This window comes from Vulpes lagopus, chromosome 3, assembly GCF_018345385.1.
Source record: "Vulpes lagopus strain Blue_001 chromosome 3, ASM1834538v1, whole genome shotgun sequence".
Lineage (NCBI taxonomy): Eukaryota > Metazoa > Chordata > Mammalia > Carnivora > Canidae > Vulpes > Vulpes lagopus.
The window spans coordinates 41,614,048-41,633,618 of record NC_054826.1 but is presented as its reverse complement, the minus strand read 5'-3'; the positions used below and the strand labels follow the sequence as shown (position 1 = coordinate 41,633,618).

General features: G+C 33.0%; 1 protein-coding gene across 2 annotated transcripts in view; it reads right to left on the bottom strand.

The window, feature by feature from the left end:
• The window catches only part of TENM2 (teneurin transmembrane protein 2), a 3,550,639-nt gene that overhangs the window by 3,279,343 nt on the left and 251,725 nt on the right, over positions 1 to 19,571 (bottom strand). For both annotated transcript variants that reach the window (XM_041750467.1, XM_041750468.1), the window contains exon 2: positions 7,141 to 7,271. The gene's annotated coding sequence lies outside the window, so the exon portion shown is untranslated. The remainder of the gene's footprint in view (positions 1 to 7,140; positions 7,272 to 19,571) is intronic.

Genomic DNA, 19,571 nt, shown 5'->3' with positions numbered 1-19,571 from the left:
TAAGACATTTTCTTAATTGTTTCATATACCCATGAATAAAGAAGTCTTGGGACGCCTGAGTGGCTCAGTGGTTGAGCATCTGCCTTCAGCCCAGGGCATGATCCTGGAGTCCTGGGATCAAGTCCCACATTGGACTCCCTGCATGGAGTCTGCTTCTTCCCCTGCCTATCTCTCTGCTTCTCTCCCTGTGTCTCTCATAAATAAATAAATAAAACCTAAAAAAAGAAGTCTTATTGTTAGAGTAAGCATAAAATCTTTGCTCATTTTTTTATAAATATGTGTTGAAGATTTGGTCACTAATATGTACAGGAGTACAGGAAGAGTTATGTTTTGTCCTGACATTCAATTCTTACAAACTGTTTTGTTTTAGGTCAAAATCACAGAATAACGTATCTCAAAAATTATTTTCAGGGGTCTACCACATGATTTTACTGAAAACAAAAAACTGAAAGCCATCTGATTCAAAGGTATTTGTCATATTGTCATTAGATTCATTCACTTTCTAAAACTAATGCAATATTTGGTATTTGGTATATGGTATACTTTTCTCCAGCACTAGGTATCCACTTTCTCATGCAATGTTCAATGAGAGGCACAAGGTATGCTTTTCTTTTTAAAGTGTGAAAGGGTGACAAGCTTTGATGTGTAAGCCACAAATGTCTAGAATATTTTAGGAAAGAGTGTATATGGTTTTTGAAGTCTGGATATGTGTTGGTATTCTTCGTGCCTTTTGGAAACTCCATCACCTACCATGACAATTACTTCTATAAATGATATAGCCATAAAAATATTTTAAGTAGGAAAACAAAAAGATCTTTTTTTAAAGTTGTTTTAGCTGTCATAAAGTAATTTAACTGGCAATAAAAAAGATGAATTAGGCAGAGAGTTGGTTTACTAGGAAAGTTTTGCAATGTTTGGGTGAGAAAATATGATCTCTTTTAGAATGAATAATTTAAAAATATGGTTTTTCTTAATTTTTTTATTTATTTGAGAGACACAGAGAGAGAATGCTGTGCAAGTCGGGGGAGGGACAGAGGAAGAGCATCTTCAAAAAGACTCCGCACTAAGCAGGGAGCTAGATGCCAGCTGGATCCCACAACCCATTAAATTATGACCTGAACCAAAGACCAAGAATCAGATACTTAACTGACTGAGCCCTTGAAACTAAGTTTTAAAAGCAAGATCAACAGAATTTGGTGAATAAGGATATACAAGGAATAGCTCTAAGTAACTTGAAAAGTCACTAATCATCTCACTAATGTATCAATGCCATTAACTGGGAGCAGAAATATGCGAGAAAATATGCTTAAGAAAACAAGTTCAAGGAGTGCCTGGGTGGCTCAGTCAGTTGGGTGTCTGACTTGCTTTCCACTCAGATCATGATCTCATGGGTCATGAGATGGAGCCCCTCATCAGGCTCCACACTCAGCAGGGAGTCTGCTTAAAAGATTCTCTCCCTCTGCCCCTCCCCACCTCTATAAAATAAATAAAACTTAAAAAAAAACTAGTTCAATATGAATTCTTAATTTAAGATGCATGTGATATATTTGTAGGATGTTTAAAAGATATTTATGTATAGAACTCTGGAAGGAAATGGAGTTTGGAGTAACACAGTTGAATAAGATGTCCCGTGTAATACCTCACACTCAACAACAACAATTTGGCATCAAATCCATAGGCTAAAGGACCTTTGTTGGAGCTTTGGGAGTCAGAACCATATACCAAGGGACCCATGTGTTGGGTAATAGTCACACAGAATATGGAGGTAGGGTGTAAAAGGATATAACTTTTGTATGTGATTGAAGCAATAGTTGTTATCAGGATGAACTAACACTGTTAAATCTATAAGATGATTTATATAACATAATAGTAATAAAAAATCAACAGTAGAAACACTAAAAGAGAAGGAAGCATACCACTACAGAAAATCATCACTTCACAAATGAAGACAACAAAGAGGGAGGAAGGAACAAAGGAACAATGAAAGGGCCAGAAAACTAGTAAGATACATTGGTAAGTTCTTATGCATTAATAGTTAATCTTAATATAAATGGTCTAACTTCTCCAATCAAAAATCTACAGAGTGAAGTAAAAAAATCCACAGATGAATTTAAAAAAATCAGACCCAGCCATGTGCTGCCAAGAGACTTCAACTTTGAGAACACACATAAGCTCAAAGTGAAGGGTTGGAAAAAGATATTCCATGCAAGTGAAAAACAAAGGCAAGCTGTGGTAGCTATACTTATATCTGAAAAAATAGATTTTAAGCCAAAAACTGTAATACGAAACAGAAGGTCATTATATCATGATCAAGGTATTAATTCATCAGAGATATAATAAGAAATGCATATGTACCCAACTTAAAAGCATCTAAGTATATTAAGCAAATACTAAAAGATCTAAAGGGAAAAAGAGACAACAAAACAATAACAACAGTGACTTTTAACACTCCACTTTCAACACTGGATAAATCATCCAGACAGAAAATCAATAAGAAAAGTTAGACTTGAACTATACTTTTAACCAAGTGGACCTAACAAACATATATAGAACATCCCATCCAATAGCAGCAGAATACATATTCTTTCAAGTGCACAGGAAACATTCTCCAGGATATTTCATATTATAGGTCACAAAATAAGTTTTAGAAAATTTAAGAAAATTGAATCATGCAAGTATCTTTCCAAACCATAGTAGTATGAAACTAGAAATCAATTAACAGGAGGAAAACTAGAAAATTCACAGATATGTAGAAATTAAACAATACACTCCTGAACAAGCAGTAGGTCAAAGAATAGATCAAACAAAAAACCAAAAAATATCTTGAGATAAATGAAATATAAGTAACAACACACCAAGATGCATGAGATATAGCAAAGGCAGTTCTAAGAGGGAAGTTTATATATAAATACCAACATTAAGGAAGAAAAGAAAAAGAAAATAAAAAAATCTCAAACAACCTACATTTCCACCTCAACAGATCAGGAGAAAGAAACAAAACAAAACAAAACAAAAAGCCCAAAGTTAGCAAAAGGTGAGAAATAAAAAAAATCAGAATAAAAGTAAGCAAAAAAGATGAGAAGATAGAAAAGATCAATGAAACTAAAAGCCAATTTTTAAAGATAAAATTGGCAAAATTTAATTTAGACTAAGAAAAAAAGACAGAAGTCGAAAACAAGTAAAATAAAAAATAGAAAAAGACAATATGAATGATACCATAGAAATTCAAAGAACATAGAGATTACTGAGAACATTATATGCCAATAGATTAAATAATATGATGAAATGGATAAATTCCTAAAAACATAAAACCTACCAAGACAGAATCGTGAAGAAATACAAAATCTGAATAAAGCAATAACAAGTAAGGAGACTGAGTTAGCAATAAAAAAAAAACCTCCTAACAAAGAAAAGCCAAGGACAATATGGTTTCCCTGGTGAATTCTATGAAATATTTAAAAAATTAATATCAATCTTCTCAAACTGTTTCCAAAAGATGGAAAGGGAAGAACACTCTCAAACTGATTTTACAAGGCCAGTATTAATCTCATTAATATCAAAGCCAGTTAAGAATACTACAAGCCAAAGTACAAGCCAATAATGCTGATAAATACAGATGCAAAATTCTCAACAAAATATTAATAAACTGAATTCAGTAGCACACTAAAAGGTTCATATACCATGATCAAGTGGGATTTGTTTCAGAAATACAAAGACGGTTCAACAAGTATAAATAAATAAATATGATATAACATATTTACAGAATGAAAAATAGAAATCCTATAATTATCTCATTAGAAGCAATAAAAACATTTGACAAAATACTACAACCTTTCATGATAAAAATCCTCAACAAATTATACATAGATGGAATGCACCTTAACATAATAAAGTCTATATATCACAAACAGTGACATCATACTCAACAGTGATAGGTTGACAATCTTTCCTCTAAGATCAGGAATAAGACAAGGGTGTCTACTTGCACCATTCCCATTTAGCATAGTACTGAAAGACCTAATCAGACCCATCAGGCATGAAAAAGAAAAAGAAGACATTCAAATTGGAAAGGAAAAAAAACTAAAACTGTATTTGCAGATGACACATCATATACATGGAAAACCCAAAAGAATCCAAAGAAAAACTATTAGAACTAGGGATGCCTGGGTGGCTCAGTGGTTGAGTGTCTGCCTTCGGCTCAGGGCATGATCCCGTAATCCTCTGACTTCCAGATCGGGCTCCCCACAGGGAGCCTGTTTCTCCCTCTGCCTATGTCTCTGCCTCTCTGTATCTCTCATGAATAAATAAATGAAATCTATTAAAAAAAACTGTTAGAACTCATTAACAAGGGATCCTTGGGTGGCGCAGTGGTTTGGCGCTTGCCTTTGGCCCAGGGTGCGATCCTGGAGACCTGGGATCGAATCCCACATCGGGCTCCCGGTGCATGGAGCCTGCTTCTCCCTCTGCCTATGTCTCTGCCTCTCTCTCTCTCTCTCTGTGACTATCATAAATAAATAAAAAAATTAAAAAAAAAATTAAAAAAAAAAAAGAACTCATTAACAAACTAAGTTTCAGGATACAAAATCAACAAAGAGGAACCAGTTGCATTTCTCTATACTAACAACAAAGTAACCATAAAAGAAAACAATCTCTTTTGCAATAGCATAAAAAATAAACAATAAAATACCTAGGGATAAATTTAACCAAAGGGGTAAAAGATTTATATACGGAAAACCAAAAAAACTTTGAGTAAAGAAATTTGAAGATGATACTGAAAATGATAACTCTTTGTTCAGGTATCCAAAAATTAATTATTGTTAAAATGTCCATACTACCCAAAGCAATGTACAGATTCTTTGTTTTCCTCTAAAGACTTTATTTATTTATTCATGAGAATACACAGAGAGGAGAGAGAGACAGAGACACAGGCAGAGGGAGAAGCAGGCTTCATGCAGGGAGCCTAACGTGGGACTCGATCCCAGGTCTCCAGATCACACCCTGGGCTGCAGGCGGTGCTAAACCGCTGAGCCACCGGGGCTGCCTGCAATATACAGATTCAATGCAATCTCTATCAAATCTCTATCAAAATTCCAATGACATTTTTCACACACACACACACACACACACACACACACACACACAACCCACCTAAAATTGTATGGAACTGCAAAAGACCCAGAATAATCAAAGCAAACCTGAGAAAAAAAAAAGCTGAAGTCATAACATTTCCCAATTTAAAACCATATTATAAAGCTATAGTAATCAAAATCATATGTATGGTATGGTATGGTATGGTATGGTATGGTATGGTATGGTATGCTGTTGCTGAGCTACGCTATGTGTAACAGACTAGTGTAACAGAATCAAGAACCTAGAAATTAACCCGTATATATATGATCAATTAGCATTTGACAAGGGAACTAAGAATATACAATGAGTAAAGGATAATCTATTTGATAAATGGTGCTGGGAAAATTGATATTTGATATTCATGCAAAAGAATGAAATTGGACTGTAATCTTACACCAATCATAAAAATGAACTCAAACTGGAATGAGTACTTAAATATAAGACCTTGAACTGTACAACTCCAAGAAGAAAACATGGGGATATCTCCTTGACATTAGTCTTGGTAATAATTATTTGAATATGACATCAAAAGCATAAATAACAGCAACTTGGACTACATCAAGTAGTAAAACAAGTAATTGGTAATATAGTAACTTTAATTTTACTATATTAAAAAGTTTCTGTGCAGCAAAAGAAATAATTAGCAACAACAACCAAAAAGGCAATGTATGAAACAATGGAAAAAATATTTGCAAGTCATTTATCTGATAAGGAGTTAATATTCAAAATATGTGGAGAACCTATACAACTCAATAGCAAAAAACAATCTGATTTTAAAATGGGCAGGGAACTGAGTAGACGTTTTCCCAAAGAAGACATACAAATGAAAAACTGGTACATCAAAAATGCTCACGTTAATAATCACAAGGGAAATGCCAAGAAAAACCATAATGAGATATTACTCACACCTGTTAAGAAGGCTGTCATCAAAAGACAAAAGGTAAATGTTGGTGAAGATATTAAGAAAAGGGAACCCATGTCTACTGTTGGTGGGAATGTAATTGGTACAGCCACTACGTAAATACAGGGAGGTTCTTTAAAAAATTAAAAATAGGACTACCATATGACCTAGCAATCCCACTGCTGGGTATAATTTCAAAAGAATTCATATCAGGATCTCAAAAAGATATCTGTACTCCCAAGTTCATTATTCACAATAGCCAAGACATGGAAACCACCTAAGTGAACATTTGTGAGTAAATGGATAAAGAAAATGTGACACTATATGCATATATATATATATATATATATATATATATATAATATAATATAAATTTAGTATTAATAGTAACATTATTCAGCTATGAGATAGAAAGAAATCCTCTCATTTGCAACAACATAGATAGACCTTGAGGGCATCACACTAAGTGAAATAAGTCAGAAAAAGACAAATACTGTATGATAGCACTTACATGTGAAATCTAAAGGATCTGAACTCATAGAAACAGAATGTAGAATGGTGGTTGCCAGAGGCTGAGAGGTGCTGCAAAAGGGGAGATGTCAGTCAAATTGTACAGACTTCCAGCTATAAAATGAATAAATTATAGGAATCTAATGCATACCATATGCTATGGTTAACAGTACTGTACTTGAAAGTTACTCAGAGAGTAAATGGTCTCACCACAAGAAAAAATTGGCAATCTTGTGTGATGATAGAGATGTTAACTAATCCTACTGTGATCATTTTGCAGTATATATAAATATATATATATATACACACATATATATACATATATACACATATATGTTTCAAATTATGTGTGTTGTAGTGTTGTACACCTTAAACTTATACAATGTTATAACTCAATTATATCTCAAAAAAATTGAAAAAGTAATAAAAGCTTATTAATGTATTTTTTTAAAAAGTAGAATTTGATGATTTATGTCTATTAGTTGTAGATTCATGAAGACTATAGACTACATAGCATCCTTTTAGAATTATATATATAACCAAATGAGAAAGATTGAATGACAGGTATCTGAAGACCATAATATTTAAATAAAAGGTACCTGAGAAGGAGCTGTGGGAAGGTTAGGAGGCAAAGCAGGAAAGAATTGCAGGATGAAGAGAAGGTGACCTGGAAACTCAGAGTAGAAGACCCACTTCCTTCTTCTTGTACCAGAGGGTTTATTGCCAAATTCTGTGGAGAAGGGATGAATTATTTAAGAAGGAAAACAGAGTGTGCTCATGATGTACTCTAATTGTTATATACTTATGTTCATGTGTGTCAATATACATCAGGGGCATAGGCTCTGACTTCTCAAAATTACACTTTGTTTGATTCTCTTCCTTCATTGTTAAAAATGAAATTACATACTATCTACATGAGACAAATTGAATTAATACAGTAAATGTATTTAGAAAAATTTTGACACATATTAAATATCCATGAAATTGTTTTCAATTTTATTGAACTATATTTCAATTATATATATATAAATATAACATACCATATATAGTATAGTATCTAGTATTTATATATTACTAATGTTTAATATTTAGTAAATATTTAGTAAAAGCAACAGAGCTTTTCTTCTTATTCTCCTAAAATTAAGAGTGTCTCTATGTAAGTGTGTGTGAAGTCTTAAATGAAAGAGCCACCAAAACAAATATTGAATAAGAGGGTTAAGATTCTCAGGGCATCTGAGTGACCCAGTTGGTTAAGTGTTTGACTCTTGGTCATGATGTCAGGGTTGGGATCTTAGCATCCTGAGATCAAGCCCATGTCGTATCTGCTTGAGATCCTCTCCCCCTCCTTTTGCTCCTCCCACTTGTGCTCTCTCTCTCTCTCTTTCTCTCCCTAAAATAAACAAATAAATCTTTTAAAAAAGAAAGAGATGGATGCCTGGGTGGCTCACCATTTGAGAGTCTGCCTTTGGCTCAGGGCGTGATCCCAAGTCCAGAGATCAAGTCCCACATTGGGCTCCCTGTGAGGAGCCTACACCTCCCTATGCCTGTGTCTCTGCCTTTCTCTGTGTCTCTCCTGAATAACTGAATATTTTTTTAAAAGACAAAAACAAAAGAGAGAGAGAAAGTTTAGGTTCTCTGAAGGTCATGACTCATTGGAGGTCATTCTACCCCACTATATGTTTAGGGTTTGCTATGCTGGGTCACTAACCCTTAAATATACTGATTCTATAAAATTGTAAGAGAGTTTCTATTTTGGAGTTTGCCTTATGGCTGATATGAATGCCCTCTCAAAACTTCTTTAATTCTTATTATCAATAAACCTAATGAACAGAAGTATCAGGAAGTATGTGTGATTCATTCCTTGTTAACTCATATAAAAATGAAAATACATGTTACCTACTATGTATGGAATAAATTGAGCCAATGAATATAGATCATTTATTAAAAAGTTGGCACATACTAGTTCATAAAATTTTTAAGTATTATGTATTAAAGAAAAGGTTCTTTTCTCAACTTTTTAAGTACTTTCCATAACATTAAATTTAGTATGCTGATTATAATTGATCCTTTACAATTCTATTACATTTTGTTAGGGTTTTCTTAATATTAGTCAACATCATAATTTAAAAACAAATGATATAGGTCATGACTAAACTAAACATACAGTCAGTATAATACCTACCTTGAAGTCATTGATTTCTTCCATTACCAGTAATATTTTTTATCTAGGGCCCATATTTAATACACTCACCTCACCTCCATACCAAAAAAAAAAAAGAGAGAGAGAGAGAAAGAGTTGACCTTTGAAGACATGGGTTTGAACTGTGCAGGCCCACTCGTACAAATACTTTTCAGCAAATACAGTACAGTACTATTAAGTGTGTTTTCTCTCCCTTATGATTTTCTTATAACATTCTATTACTCTAGCTTATTTTATTGTAAGAATATAGTATACAATATATCATACAAAATATGTGTTAATAAACTGTTTATGCTATCAGTAAGTCTTCTGGTCAACAGTGGGCTATTTGTAGTTAAGCTTTTGGAGTGCCCACAGCTACATGCAAATTTTCCAATGTGCATTTAAGGTAGAAGGTGTCCACTTCCCCCGACCCCCACATTTTCCAAAGGTTAACTGTATAAAGACTTTGTCTCACTTTGAATTAAGGAAGTGGTCTGACAGATGTAGTTTAAATGTCCAAGCAATATGATATTCAGTACATTCTTACTGACTTAAGAAGTGGCAGTGAGGGAGAGCTATGTGGCTCAGTGGTTGAGCATCTGCCTTTGGCTCAGGGCATGATCCTTGAGTCTTGGGGTCGAGTCCTGCATCAGGCTTCCTGCATGGAGCCTGCTTTTTCCCTCTGCCTATGTCTCTGCCTCTCTCTGTGTGTTTCTCATGAATAAATAAATAAAATATTTTTAAAAAAGAAGTGGCAGTGGCGGGGGGGGGGGGGGGACTATTTTCAACTTAGTCTTACAGGTAATGGCTCTGAATAGAATTCATACTATTTATATAATGATTTGTTGCCTCTACTAATGAACTATTTTGAGTGCTGGACATGTTCTATCTACTTTCCACTATCAATTTAACACTTTTATATCTGATTTTTAAGCAACAGATAGAATATAATACACTGTTGAATATGCTTAAGATCTTAATCATTCTATGTTTTTTTTTTATCTTTTGGCAAGTGCCTTCACTAAAATTTTAATGCTAAACTACATATTGTTTCTTTAATTTTTATCTGAATTTGAATAGTTATCAGCTTACCTTTTTGTAGCAACAGTTATTTAAAATCTGAGGTAAAACCCATCTAGTCAAATTCTGGACTTATGACTTTGCTCAGTGATAATAGAAAAGACGGGCTTCACAAAGTCGAAATTAAGCTTATCACCAAAGATTTGAAATATTGTTATATACAAGAAGCAATGTATCTGTACCAATTGTTTTTCTCCCTCTTTCACAAGATATGACACAAGGTTTTACATGTTAAAATATTATGCATTTAATTTGTCTTATAGCATCAAATATTAATCATCACTGAAGAGTTTTAATCAGAACTTTTAAAAAATATATCATTTCCTTGAGTTAAAAGGGAACAGGGATGGCAACAAGAAACATTTTTTTCCCCTGTGAAATGCTCCTGTAAGTGTGACAAATAATTCATTTGAAATAAAATAGGAATTGTTTTTAGCTCTGAAAAGAAAAGTTACATTTTAAATTGGTTACAGCAGTCAAAACCTAATGGGTAAAAGGAGTTGGTAATAATATTATATCAGGTTTATATTCAATGAAATTTTAATTTTCTACTCAAACAATATTGTCATTATCCTAAAATTTTCTACAGTAGTTTTTCAACTACCTAATTTTGGAAAACCTGAATATCATTGTCTCCTTTGTTTAAAGCATTTCATTTTTTATTTTTTTTTATTTTTTTATTTTTTTATTTTATTTTTTTTGTTTAAAGCATTTCAAACACACAGAGGCAGAGTCATACTTATAATGTTTTCCCACTGCTTAAGTTTTTCTCAAAAATGTTGAAAACTTCTCTGTACCTAAAAGCACTTGGTCTCAGAAGAAAAGTGGGGAAGTATACAATGCAGACAATTTTAAGGGTGACCATGATATGTATTCTGAGTGACTGGTTATCTAATGATTTTCTGTATCTTGTAATTTATTTTGTACAGGATTTACATTTCCCTCTCTCTCAGGTTTTGATCATGTGCAGGCTCAGTTTATCTTTAAATCTAATGTATACTAGAACTTTGGAGAAAAGTGTGAGCTGGGTTAATGCCAAAGTTTTGATGAAATTAAGTCATTCTCTGACAAATGGATCCTTCTTTTCCCTATTTCCCCATGTGTCTGTGCACATTTCTTAGTCATTAAGTGCAAGAATTCTGCAAACAAATTTATATCCTGGCTTACTAGTTAACTGGCCTTGTGGAATCACTTGATATTTTTCCTCAATTTCCTCACCTGAATGTGGGAAACAAGATCAATATTGAGTCTACCTCACGTAATTATTATGAGTATTAGACCTTAGAATGTAACATTACTTAAAGTTGAAGGTTTTTTCCTTTAAAAGAAAAATATCTAGAATTCTTTTTTACATTGTATTTATTATATTGAATAATTAAGATCATTTCCAGAGTGAGGTTAAAGTCTACATGTGTAGGACTCTTGTGTACTTAGGTAGTCAAACATTTACAAGCTAAATACAAACAAAATAATAATACCAATAGTATTCATATCAACAGTACTAATTTCTTATTCCAGATGATGTTGTTTTGCTGAAACTCAATCACCATTTATATACGCTACAAATGATTATGAAACTATAACCCTTTTAAACTCATTTCACTGATGTCTTTGGGTATAGCATAAAGGACTATTTCCTCCCTGCTTTTTTCCATAAAATCTTCTACATATAGTATATATGTATTTGACTTCCTATGAGCAGTTCGGTGTTGCTATGTTTTTAAGTCCAGTTCTGCTCCTTTTATCAATATGCTGAAATAAGTACAGTGCCTCCATGATCATTAACAGAAGAAAGCACAGATGACCAAGTGATGAATTAGAAGAATTATTGTCAAGAAGACAGTAAAATCATGCCATAGTATAACCCCTACTTCAATCACATAATTATTACATATAAAAGAGAAAAGGAAAAAACTATAATGATATAGTAGGCCTCACAAACTGGACAGATAGTTTCATGGGCCATAAATATAAGGTAACGAGTAGGACTACAACCTCTGGTCTTTGGGGATTAAACTTCAAAATCAGGCAGTGACAAGAGGTCAATTTTTCTGCAGTCATGGGAATTAAAAGTGCTCCCATAAAATGAATTTATAGGGCCAGACCTAATACCTAAAGCAGAGATTGGATGCCAGGGCTCCTACTGTTAAAGAAGACTAAAAAGAAAAAAAAAAACCTGTTCCCTAGGGCCATCACCTATAAGAATTTGTGAAAATATGAAAGCAGGAGGACACATCTTCATAAATAAGAAATGAACCAAGTTCCCTACTTATTAGATGCTCATTTGTGTTTCTTGCTTATGAGTCAGAGCACCAAACTATTACTCTAAGGCCCGGGACCTGAACAAGCACTCAAGGGCAAGATAGAGGCAACCACCACACTGATTATTGTGAAAGGGAAAAATACTCTTAGAAAGAAAAAAAGAAACTCCTACTTAAAACCAAAGTTCCAAAACAGATGAAGAAATTCCAAGAAAAATAGTTCTCAGAATCACCAATCAGAGGCTAAATGAAATGTTTATGAATAAAGCTGTAAAGCACATTAATTACAGCTTATAATACTCAAAGAGACAAATTACAATTATGTTAATTATTAAATAGTGAAATACATAGAAATAAAAGAAAAGTAAGTGGGTAGAAAAGGAACTCATAAGGAATCTTAATAAAGAAGCATGTAACACTAAAAAAAAAAAAAAAAAAAAAAAAAAAACCAAACACCTCAATAAACAGTTGACACAGTTGAGGAAAGACTTATTGAATTTGAAAATGGTATCAAGGAGGCACCTGGGTGGCTCAGTCAGTTAAGTTACTGACTCTTGTTTTTGGCTCAGGTCATGATCTCATGGGTCATGAGATTGAACCCTGTGTGGGGATCCACACTCAGTGGGGAACCTGCTTATAGATTCTCTACACTTGCCTCTCCCCCTACACGTTCTCTCTCTCTCTCTCTCAAATTAATAAATAAATCTTTACAAAGAAAAAAATTCCCATAATTGAGGAATTTACTTAGAATATCATCCTAAAACACAAGTAATACTTAAAGAATTTTAAGAAATACAAAATATACTATGGAGGCTCCAGCATATATCTAACAGTGTTTCAGAAAAAAAAAAAAATAGAGGGAATTGACTGGAAGTGATATTTGAAAAAAGTAAATGGCAATAATTTTTCAGAATGAAGGAATGGCATGTATGTTCTGATTTAGAAGGCACTCCAAATACTGAACAGTATAAATAAATAAAAATGGGCACCTAAACATGATAGAGAAACTACAAACATCAGTGATAAACTGAAAATCTTAAAAACAACAAATGGCATTAACTGGGAAGGAAAAAAAATGAAGAACAAACAAAAAAAAAACAAACCAAAGAAAAAATACTATCAATAGAAATAGATTAAATAAATGCCTTTAAAGAGAAAATAATTGTCAATCTAAATATTATTTCTAGCTAAACCATTCATATGAAGATTCAGAGTTCACCACATAAATTCTCAGTAAAGGAATAATGAAGGCACAGATTTTAACTAAAAGAAAATTGAGAACAGAGAAAAGTCATTGGGTAAAAGTACAATGGTGAACACAGAGATTTTTCGAATATATATATGCATTCAATAACTAATAATCTTTATATGATATTTGTGTGTGTGCTTGTGTGTGTGAGGGGGGAGGTTAGTGCTTAAGGGAAAAAGTAAGCAATAAGTTGTTAGAAATAGCTAATAAATGGTTAACACATACTGAAGTCCTTTTGAAGAAGAGATAGAAATATTGCATGATCGTTAAGTTTGTTAGGTGAAAAGATATCAATAGGTTAAGTATGAACTTTAAAATTTTGAAGTTAGGGACTCCTGGGTGGCTCAGTGGTTGCGTGTCTGCCTTTGGCTCAGGTTGTGATCCTGGGATCCTGGGATGGAGTCCCACATCAGGCTCCCCACAGGGAGCCCGCTTCTCCCTCTGCTTATGTCTCTGCCTCTCTCTGTGTCTCTCATGAATGAATAAATAAAATCTTAAATAAACAAACAAATAAATAAATAAATAAATAAAATTTTAAAGTTAGTATTAAAATATATAATCTGTATTTTTTAAACCTGCAGAGAAAAGAAAATAATCTGTGTATGGGAGAATAGAGAAATCTTCAATTTGACAAAAGGCAAAAAATGGAAGGGAGAGGAAGGCCAAGAAATTAAGAATATAAATGGAAAATACAAGGTACGATTAAAGAAATACATGCAAAATACCTATTAGGAAAGTAAATGTAATCTGATTAAATTCACTAATTAAAAGAGAGAATGAGACCAGATAACTTTTCAAAATGGATATGCTGCTCATAAAAAGTACCCCTAAAATAGCACATTTTATAAATAACAGTTTAAAACACTTATATTAGAATATCCATACAAGAGAATAGCATGTTATAATTAAAATGAATGTATTAGAGCTTCTAGCCACTTGGTCAAGGGTGCTTCTTTGGATAATTCCAACTGCATAGAGAACCTGGGTTGGAGTCTTAGTTACAAGTTACTACATGTGACACTGGGGAAACTATTAACCCCTTTGTGCTTCAGGTTTCTACTTGCAAATTAGGTTAAATTTCTTACTTATAAAAGAGTAAGAACTCTTCTCTCTCTCTCTTATGTGATTTAAATCATTTCTTACTTATAAAAGAACTGTCTCTGATCCATAGCACCATATATTTATTAAATAAATACATTTTAATTTAAGGTATCCAAGTAAAACACAAATATATATATATAATATATATACATATAAAATATATAATATATACATATATAATATATATATTATATACACATACATTTAATAATCAGGAAATCAAATATTCTCAAGATTGGCAGTTATGAAGATCTCATATTAGAAACAGTGCAAGTGTCATGGTAAGGCTTCCTCACAGTGTCTGGACCACAGTAAGTGCTGGTGAATATCACCTGAAAAGATGACAGCAGCCAAACATTGTTTATCATTCCAATATCTTCTGCTTCATTTTTCTTTAGCCTATTTACTCTACATAATCTCAGATGTGTGTTCCATGTAATCTTACATACATCTTCAAAATTGAAAGGGAGCAGAATTTCCCACCCCAAAATATGCCTCTTTGGCATAAGGATTATTTTTGGCTGATTATATTTAAGACGGGAGACACAGAGAAGCCCTGAAAATAAGTAGAAGTCACCCTTTTGTAAGAGACTATTATTTTTACAGGTGAAATCTCCGTTTGTAAGGCTGTCACTCTCTCTGTACCATGAAGAGGATGACTAAAATCTCTAGAAATTCTTATCAATGGAGAAGGCAAGAACTTAAATTTGTTTAACAACCATACACCCGATTTACTGATAACCTCCTACAACTGGCAATCTACCCCTCAACTTCTCATGTCTCTCTCTGCGGATGACATTTAAAGTGATGGCATGGGCTATTCCCCAAAGTTACTCAGTTTTCCTGAGTATCTCTCATGTATACAAAAGATACACATGTTATTATACTTCTGTTTGCTTTTTTTCTTGTTAATTTTTATTACAGGGAGAGGTGTGGTGTCTCAGCCAAGAACCTAGAAGGGTAGAGGGAAAATGATTTTTCCTCCCCTACAAAACCATTTGGCCTCACTCCTTTTATAATTCATGAACTTATGAGCTTCTATTCTTCCCACACAAGTGGCAATTGCAATGACAAACAATTTGTGCCTGAAGAGCCCATTCCATTTTCTAACAGAGCTAATTGTCAGATAATGATTTCTTATGTTGAATTAGAACTCACATCTCTATTACTTCCATATATCAAGATTAGTTATGCCTTCTGCATACAACATGTATAATTGTCCTTCCATGGAAAATTTAGAGAAAAGAAGAAAAAAGAAAAGAAAAAAAGAAAAGAAAAGAAAAGAAAAGAAAAGAAAAGAAAAGAAAAGAAAGAAAGAAAAGAAAAGAAAAGAAAAGAAAAGAAAAGAAAAGAAAAGAAAAGAAAAGAAAAAAAGAAAAGAAAAGAAAAGAAATGAAGAAGAGAAAAGAAAAAAGAGAATACTGTAGCCTATCTAGTGGCTCTCTTACTGAAGATTAAAGATAATTGTTCTGTCTTGTATAGAATATTTTCCCTCTCTCTACTGGTAGCTTCTCCTCTCGGTACATTTTTTAGCCGGATACTTTACATGTGATATTCCGAAACAGAGCACTTTATTTTGCAGTTGTCTGCACAGATAAAATGGACTGAAAATCTCTTTCCTTATTTGAATACTATTACTCAATAGATACATGTGTTCCAGACACTCTGGAATATACAAGTTAGACATACAAGACATACAAGTTAGACATACAAGTTTCAGTGGTGATCACAAAATAGACATGGCTCTATCTCCATAGAGCTTAAAGTCTAATGGGGGAGGGATGCCTGGTGGCTCCGCAGTTGAGCATCTGAGGGCTCAGGGCATGATCCTGGGATCCAGGATGGAGTCCCACATCGGGCTTCTGTGGGGAGCCTGCTTCTCCCCTGCCTGTGTCTCTGCCTCTCTCTCTGTATCCCTCATGAATAAATAAATAAAAGCTTTAAAAAAATTTAATGGGGGAAATCAAGTAAGGCAGGCAAAATTTCAAGGCAGTGTTATCAGAAAAGATTTATTAAATACTCTTCTAGGGGGAAATCTGAAAAATCAACCCAAGAATGATTTTCCACCACTGAAGTAAGAAAACACATTGCCATTGAGAAACTAAGCAAAATTTGTAATGCCTCGATTTCAGAGGGCAAGCTAAATGAATGGTGAAAAATAAAGCTGAAGGAGTAATAAAATCTAAATTACGCAATGCCAATTAAAGCCATTTTCTGAATAAAATAGTTCTATTAATGTGAACTACAATCAATTTTTTGGTGGTCATGCTGCACTCTTGACGCTGCTGATTCTAGGTTTTATTTCCTATAAAACGACTCAATTGTTTTCATTTGTACTTTTATATATGTTTATTTGAAATGTAGTGGAAATTTTTTTCAATTTAAATGAATTAGATTTGTTCCCATCATCTCCATCATTCAAAATTTCTCTGGTGTCTGATTTGTTATCATATATGTTATATTCATCATCTTCTCATTTAAATTTTCCCATATTGTCCACAAAAATATAGCTGACTTGTCAATTTCCTTTGAGAAACTGAATTTGAGGAATTGAATTTGGGAATCATCATGTCTGTCTAATAATAGAGATATTTAAGAAGATATTTTATGTCATCCTAAATATAACACAGCTTTCAACTCCTTTGTGGTTCAATGTTTTGGAAATCTAAAGATACCTTTCTGAAAACAAAACAAACAATTCAATTCCTGTATTCCAATGATGTTCATCCAAAAGGGAAAAATTATTCAGCCTTTTATGGGAAAGCATGCTAATCAATAACTTTCAGCATGCCTGTTGAGTTACATACCCTCTATACTCAGATACATATTTAAAATTTCTCTAATTAGTTTTTACACTGAAAGATGGCTCACTGTTCTGTATTCTGTGGTGAAGGGTCATCTAGATGAAGACAAGAGAACAAACATGAATAAGTTACTGAATTTCAAAGGAAAAAATCCCAAAAGAAGAACCCATTATTTTAGATTTACTTCTATGTGTGCTTTATGGTATATCACATTTTTTTTTCATTACCTGCTATTTACTGCTTTTTTATTCTTAGTAGAATTTTTTCATCATGCAATTTTTTTAGATTATTATAGTCCCTATGAAATTTCATAATTTATACTCCCAAGAAAGAACATTTTCATATGTATGTATACCTTATAAGGTATCTTACAAATCTGTAATTTACTGATGAAAATAAGTATATTCACATTTTTATTTGAAGTAAACCATTTGTATGAAAACTATGTATATGAGAAGGAAGGCATAATTTTGACAGCAAAAGCATGATACATTGACCCCTTTTCGAGCTTCTTTAACGTATTTGAGTATAATTCAATTTCTAATTCAATAACTTCTAAGAATATACTGATCACATAAAGGATACACTAAAATAATTTCAAATGTCATTATATCAATGTTAATGAATTTTTTTAAAAAAAGTAGAGTCATGGGAATGAGTTAGTTATGGAAAAATATCTCATAAAAGATTATTTTATATTTTAATATAAAGACAAAGGAAAAAAGTTAATTGAATGTCAGAAAAGTGACAAGCTTCTGTCTTAACCTTGAAACTTGTGGGAATGTGGAATGCCAGATTTGTGCCATATGTTACAGTTCCTGACAGTGTTATGTGTCTTTACCACAACACCATCTGTGCTGCTATACCTGAATAGGGACAGTGGCTAGAAATGGAGAAAAATAATGAACTCCTACAACATACTTTTTTCCCCTGAGCTCACACAGCTGGTGATGGATAGTTCAATCTGAAAAGCACTACTTAAGTCTTGAATGACAACACATCTGAGTATCTTTGACCTCTTATTGACTACTTCTTTCCTATAAGTGTGAAAATTATTATTTCCATTTTAAAAATTTAAAAATAAATTGGTATCTAAAACATTGATATCTTCAGAGTTGTTCACCTTATTCTTGTAATAACTTTTACAAGTGTAAAAGAGCAGAAATAATATTTATATAAGGATAGAAAAATTAAAAGTAGGTAGTAAAAGTTGATTTTGTTGGCCCTGGAATTATTACAAAATCACTTACATATATAATTTTAATACTTTACTGTTTATTACTATAAATGTGGGTTTAATTCTTTATTGTTTTAAAAAATATTTTATTTATTTATTTATTCATGAGAGACACACAGAGAGAGGAGAGACATAGGCAGAGGGAGAAGTAGGCTCCCTATGGGGAGCCTGATGTGGAACTCGATCCCAGGACCTGAAATTATGACCTGAGCCAAAGGCACATGCGCAACCATTGAGCCACCCAGGTGCCCCTAATCCTTTATTTTTTGATGCTCATTTTTTTTTCTCAATAAGATGGATCATACCATCTGCCATCTCAGACTTGTTGTAAGGTTAGAGTTAATGTATATCACGAGCTTAACACATTAAGTTCAAAGTAGACAACTAACAATTATCCCAGGCATCCTAAAAGTGCCCTGTAATATTTTTCAGTCTTCCAAGAGTAATATCCATTATTCCTACTTTAACTTCACTACATATGCTATATAGCATGTGTGGCAAATGACCTAATAGATGAGTGAATATTTCAAATTTTATCTCTAAGGAACACATATTCACATTTATGGAAAAAAGCTGATCCTATTTCACAATTGTCCAACATGTCACTTGTTGATTATATTCTATAATTTACCAAGTATCCCCAGAAAAATAAAGAAACGTAGAAATGCAATCCTTAGTTCTAACATTCTTAGACGCTAGACAAAGATATAAATGTAAATATTTCCTGCAAGAGGAAATGAACACTCCATCTCCAAGTAAATATCTTGGAAGATAAAAGGGAAAAACTAGGTGAATAGGCAGGTGAAGTGAGTAGGATGGAAGAAAGGAATGAAGGGAGAAAGGAAGAAGGGAAGAAGGAAGTGTATTCATAATATAAACAGATCATAAATATATATGTGCAGAGGAATAACATGAACTTGCTTACCAGGTCATCTTGGAACATACACCAAAACAGGTTTTTCACCCTATAGTTAGTTGTATAACAAAACCTCTGGCACTTGATAAAATGATTTTAGGCATTAACAAACTAGTAGGGATATAATTTTTGCCCCAGCTGATGAAACTCTACTGCCAATTACACTGGAAACATATGACTTTATCCATTCACCAATACCT